General features: G+C 33.6%; 1 long non-coding RNA gene across 10 annotated transcripts; it reads left to right on the top strand.

Annotated features, from left to right (window-relative positions):
• Positions 1–3,672: 3,672 nt before the first annotated feature.
• LOC133777439 (uncharacterized) lies at positions 3,673–9,429 on the top strand. 10 transcript variants are annotated; one of them, XR_009868570.1, is made up of 8 exons: positions 3,673–3,935; positions 4,299–4,529; positions 5,944–6,000; positions 6,104–6,239; positions 6,530–6,697; positions 6,889–7,019; positions 8,217–8,255; positions 9,142–9,429. It is a non-coding gene; the product is annotated as an uncharacterized LOC133777439 (long non-coding RNA). The 10 variants fall into 10 exon arrangements; XR_009868564.1 differs by lacking the exon at positions 9,142–9,429 and adding an exon at positions 8,771–9,070; XR_009868569.1 differs by lacking the exon at positions 9,142–9,429 and adding an exon at positions 8,369–8,479.
• The last annotated feature ends 244 nt before the right edge of the window (positions 9,430–9,673 follow it).

Raw genomic sequence — 9,673 nt, forward strand, 5'->3', positions numbered from 1 at the left:
ATATGAAGTATGTGTTAGATTTTCCTTGCTGGGCATTAGGCTGATTCCTCTTTGTTTAAATGTGCAGGAAAATAGCTATTAGTAGCGGTAAGGTTCGTGGATGCTTGGAGATTGTTTATCGATGGTGAATGGATTCAAGGAGTCGAGAGTTCGATTTCAAGGATGTAGTCTTTTATTTATGGGTTTATGTGTAATTTTTCCGCACTTTCTATGTAACTCCTTTATTTTAAATTATGTTTTGTTTTTAAGACAATGGGATCCCATATCCTTCTTGATATTTTTGTAAGAAACTCTTATTTTTACAAGTTACCTAATAAAATTATGGTATTTTTGCAATGTAAGCTTTATTAAGGATTTGTATGCATAGTTTCATTAATGGTCCAAAAGTCTAGAGTAGTTGGGTCATTACATCTTCCTGTCAGCCTTTGCACATCTTTGACTTTGGCTGGTGACTGCATCTCGATCAGTGCTCAAATCTTTTCGGTAGTGGCCTTGATTCCTCGGGAGTTTACTATGAATCCCAAAAAATTTCCTGATCCAACACTAAAGGAACACTTTAGAGGATTTAGCTTCATCTGATATTTCTTCAAGATGTTGAAGCATTTCTATTGGTCCTTGATGTGTTCACCGGCCTTTCTCGACTTGACCAGCATATCATTGACGTAAACCTCCATATTGTTGTCGATCAGTTCTTTGAACATGTGGTTGACTAGTCGTTGGTAAGTTGCACCAGCGTTTTTCAAACCAAATGGCATTACCTTGTAGCAGTAAAGTCTCGTATCTATTCGAGAGCTAGTGTGGTCTTCATCAGGTGGATGCATACTAATTTGATTATAACCGGAGTGCGCATCCATGAATGACAAAACTTCATGTCCTGATGTAGCATCGACCAGCTAGTCGATTCTTGGGAGTGGGAAATAGTCATTCGGGCATGCTTTATTAAGGTCTGTGAAATCTACACTAGTTCTCCACTTACCATTGGTTTGGGAACTAGTACAGGATTAGACACCCAAGATGGATAAAATGCGACCCAGATGAATCCATTTTCCTTCAGCTTCTCGGCTTCTTCTTTTAGGGCTTTAGATCTATCTTTGTCGAGCAACCTTCTTTTTTGTTGTACTGGTGGATGATTTTTGTCTATATTCAAGACATGAATAATCACTTCTGTGTCTATCCCAACCATTTCTTTATGCGACTAGGTAATGACTTCCTGGTGCCTCCTCAAATACTCCACTAGTTTTTTTTTTTTTTTTTTTTTGTCTCTAAGTTTTTATCGACTTTCCCAACCTTGGTCGGATGTTTTTCTTCTAATTGGATCTCCTCAAGGTCCTCCACAGGCCAAAAATTTTCTTCTAAATCCCCAAAGCGAGGATCTAATTCCCTATCCTCACTTTAGGAAATGCCCTATTTGGTGACTTGTTCACCTGATTAGGCTTGTGACTCATTTACTACCAGCAACCTTTTTTCAGCTCTGCTTCCCGATCCAGCTCTTCTTGCATTTGTGATCGAGTAATTGTAGTATTCTTTGGCCTCTCGCTGGTTTCTCAATACACACCCAACACCTGCATCGGTTGGAAACTTCATGCCAGATGCCAAACCGAAGTTACGGCTCGCAGATCGACGAGTATGGGTCTTTCGATCATAGCATTGTATGCGGATGGACAATCAACCACTATAAAAGTGGCGAGCAATGATCTATTCATGGGTGTTGTTCCTGCCATGATTGGGAGCCTAATCGACCCAGTTGGTGCTAGCCCCCTCACTAGAAAAACCATAGATGGTTTGGTTGCATGGTTCTAAATCTTGCACTGATAATTTCATTCTTTCCAGTGAAATTTTACATAAAATGTTGATCAAGCTTCCTGTATCCACCAACACTTGTTTTACCATCATGTTGGAGATCTAGACATCCATGACCAAACGATCTGAGTGGGGGAATCATACATGTTGTGCATCCAGCTCGAAAAAAAGTTAGCAATTCTTCCTCTGTTTGAGCTTTTTTGGGAGTTCACTCGACGTTTAGCATTTCGATGTCCTGATCATGACATAGGGTTCTAGCATATCTCTCCCTTGACTTACCACTGTCACTTGATATATGTGGTCCTCCACAGATAGTCAGCAATGTACTAGTGGCTGGAGCTGGCTGCAGAGGAGGAGAGTGTTGGCGTACAGGTGCCTGGTCGTTGCCTCCTGCTGAGAATTTCCTTCTGCTCGTATATATCGCCTCAGATGTCCTTGTCGAATAAGGAACTCAATATCATCCTTAAGCTGGTTACACTTGTTGGTATCATGGCCGTAGTCGTTGTAAAAAAGACAAAACTTGGTTGTATCCCTTTTGGATAGTTCTTTCCTTATCAGGGCTGGTCGCCTAAAAGGAATGGCTGGCTCGATACACTTCAGTGTGACTATCGACCAGGCAAGTATAATTGGTGAACCTTGGTTTGTATCTGTTTTGTTTGGGGCGCTTGTTATCAGATGTTGTTGCACTACTACAAAATTGTACTTAGACGACATGCATGAGATGACGTTTGTAGTAGAATTATCGTTTCATGTTAAAAATATACATGACACAACAGTCGCTCACAAACTATTGTGCCGTGCAAATTAAAACTCACATGAAACGACAGTTCTAATAAGACTGTTGTAACATGCTTATTTTTAACATGAGACAACATTTCTACTTAAACTGTTGTCTAATGCAATACAATTTTTCTAGTCAAGTTCTAATTTAATTAGTATTTTTTAATATAATTTAATATATTTTATGTAAATATATTAATAAAAGAGTATTAATTAATAATTTGCAACACACAATAGCTACAAGTTAAAGAATGGGTTTTGTTTTTAAATGAGTTATTCAAATAATTGTTTAAATTTTTAATACTTTTTTGTAATATTAATTGCTAATTGAATTACTTATTATATATTTAATAAGAGAATATTTCTTTTATTAAAAAATCATTAATGATGGTGTTGTTTGGTAAAACTTAAAAAAATAGTTTTTTTATTTAATTAATTTAAAATTTGACAATAAAATATAAAACAGTGCTTGGTAACTTTATTTTTCTTTATTATTTTTAAAATTTTTAATTAAAATTCACTAAATTTTGAAAATATAATTTTTTAACTTTTTTTTTTAAACCGTTTCGACTTTTTTTTTTCTTCTCTTATTCAAATCAACACCTCATTTCATATTGTTAAACAAAAAATAAAAATAAAAGTTATCAAACGTGTTTATTGTTTTTAAAAACAAAAAATAATAAACGCGTTTGACAACTTTTATTTTTATTTTTGGTTTAACAATATGAAGTATTGATTTGAAGAATAGAAGAAAAAAAGAAAAGAAAAATCGAAAACGGTTTAAAAAAATTTGGAAAGTGAAAAAAATATATTTTCCAAATTTAATAAATTTTAATTAAAATTTTAAAAAATGACAAATAAAAATAAAGTTACCATACACATTTTATGTTTAATTGTTAAGTTTTTAATTAATTAAATAAAAACCTTTTTTAACCAAACAATATAAAAAAAATTTACCAATTAAACACAACCATACTTATTAAAAATTTATAGTATTAATTTTATTTTTTTCTTTTAAAACTAATAAAACCTATTTTTTTTATAACAGATAATTTTTTTCTCTTCCTTACTTTTTTTAAAGAATGAATTATTTCTAGGTTAATCGTGACCCCCTCCACCTCCATTCAACAACCTTGCGTGCAGCACCTCCTCCGTGACGGCACCCCCACCTTCATTCGACAACCTGGGCAGCACCCCAAGATAGTAGCCCAGCCGCTGTTCGACCCCAGGATAGCAACCCCGCTATTGTTCGAGATCCACAACAGCTCGTGTGACTGGAGTCAACCTCTCTTCTCCGGCGACTGGTTTCCTCCTTCTCAGGCGACAACACCTCAGGTGCACGACAGATTCCCCAGGTATGGACCTCCGCCCTCTCTCATATTTCCCTTTTCTTTATTTTTTTCCTCTCAAAGTTCAAACTCCCAAAAATTCTTCTCAACTTTCTTTCTTCTGATTTCAGGGATTGAAGATTCAGAATGTTGAATTCGATCTTTTGTAGAGTTTTGTTTTGTTAAATCTTACCTTGATTTGTTTATAAAACTATAGAAATTGTCTTGTATTGTAGAAGAGCTACTATTGGTTTGATTGTAACGTGGGGTTAAAACATTCTTATAAGATCACTTTCATTGATAATTGGGGTTTTGGTTTTATTAGAATTCACCTATGATTTCCTAACTGGGCATGGTTGTGATGGTAATTATGCCTAACTGGCACTGCAGATGATGTCTAATCTAGAGTTATTGAAGATGGCCTCTGAAGGCATGAAGAACTTGAGGCCTGAAGACCTGAAGAATGCAGCAGAACAGTTGAAGCATACCCATCCAGAGGAGATGGCTGAGATTGGAGAGAAGATGGCTAACTCAACGCCTAAAGAGATAGCAGCTATGCGTACACATCTTGATGCCCAAATCACTTATAAATTGAATGGAGCTTAGATGTTGAAGAAACAGGTTTGTTTCTTCTTATCTTTTGCTTTTGCATTTTGAGAAATTTTTAATGTTAACATTGAGATTCTTAATTTTTTTGGCTCAGTAAGCATTGCATTAAGTTGGCCACTTACACAATGAAAGATAGTATCCCTAATCTTAAGTTCTGTTCTCAATACATGTTGAACGTTAAATTCATTAACTTTTGTTTTATTGACTTAGAGGGTAGCGTGGATTTTGTCATTTGTAGTGCTGCCAAAACTAAATGAACTATTTTATTTATTTGGTACACAAACTTTATTAATAGTTACTAGCACCACAGGATGTTAGCATTCTTAACTTTCGTTTTGATAAACAGGGAGCAGAAAGTACTTAAAAGGGAAAGAATACTCCATTATTATAGTTATAGGATATGTATACCTGAGACCTTTAGATCAGGAACCTATTTGCCAAACTCGCTTGTGGTTCCCTTTAGAGATGAAAGTAAAACCTTCAGTAATTTATAGGGAAATCTTTTTCATTGCTTTCTGTAGAGATGAGGCCAATGCAAGTTGGCCAGATGCCTCAACTGAAACAACTACCTTCCATAAGCTTTAACCCTCTTACTGATAGGAAAGGTGTGACCCAGATCCTATATAGTAGTTTCGTTAATAGCTTAATTTTTTTTATTAGTGTGACTTAGAGGATGGGCAGTTTTTTATTTTTTGTTTCTTATAATGATACTCCTCTACTATTTCTGATTTTCTGAACATGGAATGAAGTGTGGGTTAGAGAGTTAGAATGAAATGAAGAATGCGTAAACTGACGATTTGATTATCAATCTCTGTTTTCCACATTAAGACTGATTTATATGTTTCTTAAAAGGTTGACAAACTCAAAGAAACTACATACTGATGAAAGGGCCGCATGTTTCATTAAAGGACCCTTAAAATATTATCTTTATTTATACCTTTTCTTGAGAGACATTATATTAAGAAAAAGATGGAAAAAAAGGTGTGCTAAAAAAAGAGCAAAGTACTTTTTTTCTTCTTCTTTTTCAGCTCTAAAATCTTGAAAAAAAAAATCTTAAGTAGATCATTTTGTCTGCAATGTTTTTAAACAACTGCTATTAATTTTAGAAATCTTAATTATATCACTTGATCTGCAATGTTCTTGCTAGTAGAGCAGTAACTGCTTTTAATCTTAGAAAATCTTAACTATATCACTTGAACTGCAATGTTTCTGCTTCTAGAGGGGAAAAATCAAATACTGTCTTTAGAAAATTCTTACCCGCAATTCAATTTAATTTATCACTTTTTATTGATTAAGGACTGATTAGAACATCAATGATCAACCATTCGATTATATAGTGGAACATATATTTCATAAAGTGTTTGTAGATTCCCCTAGTCTATCTTCATTGTTTTCATTCACACTTGTTTTGCATATAATTTGGCAGGGAAATGAGCTTCATAGCCAGGGAAATTACAATGATGCCTTGCAGAAGTACTGTCTTGTGAGTATATTTACTGTTACTTTGGCCTACTTGAAGAGAACTTTCTCTACTTTCAGTGTGAACTTTTGGTTTTTGAGTATGATTAGTACTTTTCATCTTTCAGATCTTAGGCAAAAAAGAACCTAAAAGGCATTCCATCATCGAAAGGTCAATCACTATAATTGGCATGCTCACTAAACTTGATGTCATGGTACTTGAAAACAAAGCAGTTTGATGAATGCATAAAAGAAGGTTCTGAGGTATTGAGTTGTTTTCCTTTTGCTTTCTATTATACTATATATAAGTCAACTGTGATTAATAATCAAGACATTTATAATAATAACACCAAAGCTAGAGGACTATTTGTCTCTAATATTGCTTTTGTATTTTCTCATTTTGTATCTATCAGTTCTGATCTTATAATAAAAAAATTGTTTCAGAAAATAATGCTTTTATGTTAAGAAGGTATATGCAGATATTAACAATTCATTAATGCTCTTTTTCTTTTTTAACTTGCTCATCAGCTTAAATTTTTTTTACATTGTTACAGGTATTGGGATATGATGTAAAGAATGTGAAAGCAGTTTACCATAATTAATTGTTACATCATATAACAGGGATCATAGAATATATATATTGATTGTTGTATGTTCATTTGATTTTGATCAGCAGTAGCAGTTTTATAAGCTTAGGACACACAAGTAATCCCTGGATTAAGGTACTGTATCAGCTTGCATATATTATGATTCTTGAACCTTTTTTTCCTTACATAAAGTCAATGTTGTAGATTGATGGTCATGGAGATTAATTGTCATTGGAAGCCTACTTTTTTTTATGTTAAATTTCTAAAAATTTTACTATGAAATGTATTGTTATGAACTTATGGCGTATACTATGGTGGAAGTTCAGTACATTTCAAAGAGCTGTAACTAGTAGCCCATAATCTGGCTAAATGGGCAGGAAGAACAGGTGTCATGGAGAGCTGAACAATGAACATATCCCTACATGCATATTCTAAGACCACAAGGAGTTTGAGCAAGGTCAGTCTATGCCATTATCCATTTACATCTGGTGTGCTAGGGTCTTAAGTCTTTGTATTGTTGTTTATTTCTCTATTCTGTTAGCCTTTATATTATGTTAGTTTACTTTATTTTTAGTGTAATTCCCAGGTTTAAGTCCTGGTGTAGTTTGTTTGTTCTAGTTCTTGTTGGCTGGTTCAGCTGTCTCTGTTGTGTTATTAATCTATTTGGTTGCAATGTTTGACACAAGTTATAACAAAAAAAAAAGGATAATCTAAACTCTACTATTGATCATGTGATTCTTTTTTTTTCCCCTATATCTTAGATACGAGAATTGTTAATTGAGTTGTGATGAGTAGACTTTATTTAATTGGGGTTTCTCATTGGCATTGGCTGTTGAAATTTTCTATGATGAAATTATATAAATGATACATGAAAAGGGTTTTGAGTGTTACATTTTTATTATTATGTTTTGCTTAAACTTGCTAGTTGAGTCTATGTATAGGTAATGATACCAAGGTAAGGACTGAGGTTTATATATAATATACATGTTCTATTTTGCTTGAAAATTTAATAAAGCCAAATATGTCATGTGACTTGTGCTTTTTATTTTTTCAAGCCATTTTTTAGAATGATAAAACTAGTGCAGGACTATTATAGAGTGGGAAACAACATATATGACTGGGCCGTAGTTGAGACGGGAAAAGGGTCATGAATTATCCTCTTGCATTTTTTAGATTTTTGTTTGTATGTTGATTAATGAGTTGCTCTGTTTCGAATGGGATCATAAACACAGCACACACATATATAATTATTATATATATCTAAAAATATGTATTTTTTTCATTTTGAGTAATGATTTGCTCTGTTTCTCGTTCTTGTGAAATGGGTTTCAGTGGTTTTATATATTATTGTAACATCTCATCATTGATGTTAGTTTTCCTTTAATTACCCTTCATAATTTATGAAAAACTATATTTGAATGAACACTGTTTTCTTATTCATTGTCTAAAATGTGCGAATTGGCTGGCACCATTTTGTGTGCCTTCTTGACATCTCTTATTGTCCTATTATTTGGTGAGTCTCTTAGTCTAAGGTAGCTTACTACGTATGCTATTTTGCTCATGTAGCTTTCTTTGAATTCTTCAGTTAACTATCTACGATTTGCTTAACTATCTGCTATGTTTCTTTTAATGCAATTAGGCACATCTTTCACAGGTTTGCAACTGGAGTGGACACATAAAACTTATTCAGATGGTATGTGATCCCTTAAGCTGAACTTTGAGGGGAATATCTGAGTAAAAGTTTATATGTGTACATGTAGCCAATCTTTGCAATTGCGTATTCCAATTTATTTAAAATTGTTTCAGGTTTGTACTATTCCAATAGGAACATTGGATGCTACAAAGCTTCTATGTTTGTATGTTGTATTATTGGATGGATCTTGGTCTTATTTCTAATACATGATTTTATTATTGATATTTATTAAAATTTAAATTTATTTAAAACTTTCAAAAATATAATATATATCATATAAATTACAATTCAATTAAAAATAAACATATATTTTTTTAAAAATTGAGATATAATTTATGAAGGTGCCCATTGCGAGTCCTAATAAGGTGTTTTTAACACCATAAAGATGATGCCCTAAAAAACTTCACTTTTTAAGGCTCGCAGGGGAGCACTCTAAAAACTTTTTTGAGGCTTGCAATGCGAGCCTTAAATGCTTTTTTTGTAGTAGTGATAGTTTTTTATTTTGTGTTTTGTAGTTTGGTGGGAAGAATACATATACACTTGGTGAAATTAATGAATCTCGAAATGAATGGGCAGCCAAACTGATTGAGCGCATGAGTCATAGCTAGAGTAACTTTTGAAATCAGAATTAAAAATTATACTAATTGTAGTTTTTAGTTAGCACTTACATAGTTATTCCAAGTGTATATTTTGATCTTGTAATTTTTAGATTTAGAACATACTAAGTTCTTTTGATTTTGTCTGCCTATTGATTTTGTCTGAACTATGTTGTAATTACATAGGAAATTATGAATGAATATAGTGGTTGAAAATAGAGAAATGAAAAAATTCTCATATTCTACATGAGACGTCGATCTCCATAAAATTGTCGTCTTATGTATTGCAGGGGACGATGCTTGCACATAAATTGTCATCTCATGTACTGCAAGAGGATGACGCTTGAGTAGGAACTGTTGTCTCATTTATTGCAGTGGATGATGCTTGCACATAAATTGTCGTCTCATGTATCACAAGAGACAACGTTTGTATAGGAACCATGGTCTCATGTACGACATGAGATGACACTTTTATTTAAACTGTCGTTTCATACTTTACATGGCATGACATTGCATGGGACGACAGTATTAGAACCGACGTATGAGAGTCCATACAACGGTTTAAAACCATCATCCCATGTCAATTTTGTAGTAGTGTGTTCACCCCACTGACTCTAGCCCACATAAACCGAGTTAAGTGATTATTAAGTTGTCCTCAGCTACCAGTAGCTGAGCCGCACCCTGTGCGCAAGTATTGATTCCGGCACACTTAGGTCGTTTATCACATGTCCCCATGGCATAATACCACCCATGACATTCATACAGTTATAGGGAGCTCTTAGTCCCAACATATTCACATGGTTTATCACAATCATATAACAG

The sequence above is a fragment of the Humulus lupulus genome, chromosome 5, assembly GCF_963169125.1.
Source record: "Humulus lupulus chromosome 5, drHumLupu1.1, whole genome shotgun sequence".
Taxonomy (NCBI): Eukaryota; Viridiplantae; Streptophyta; class Magnoliopsida; order Rosales; family Cannabaceae; genus Humulus; species Humulus lupulus.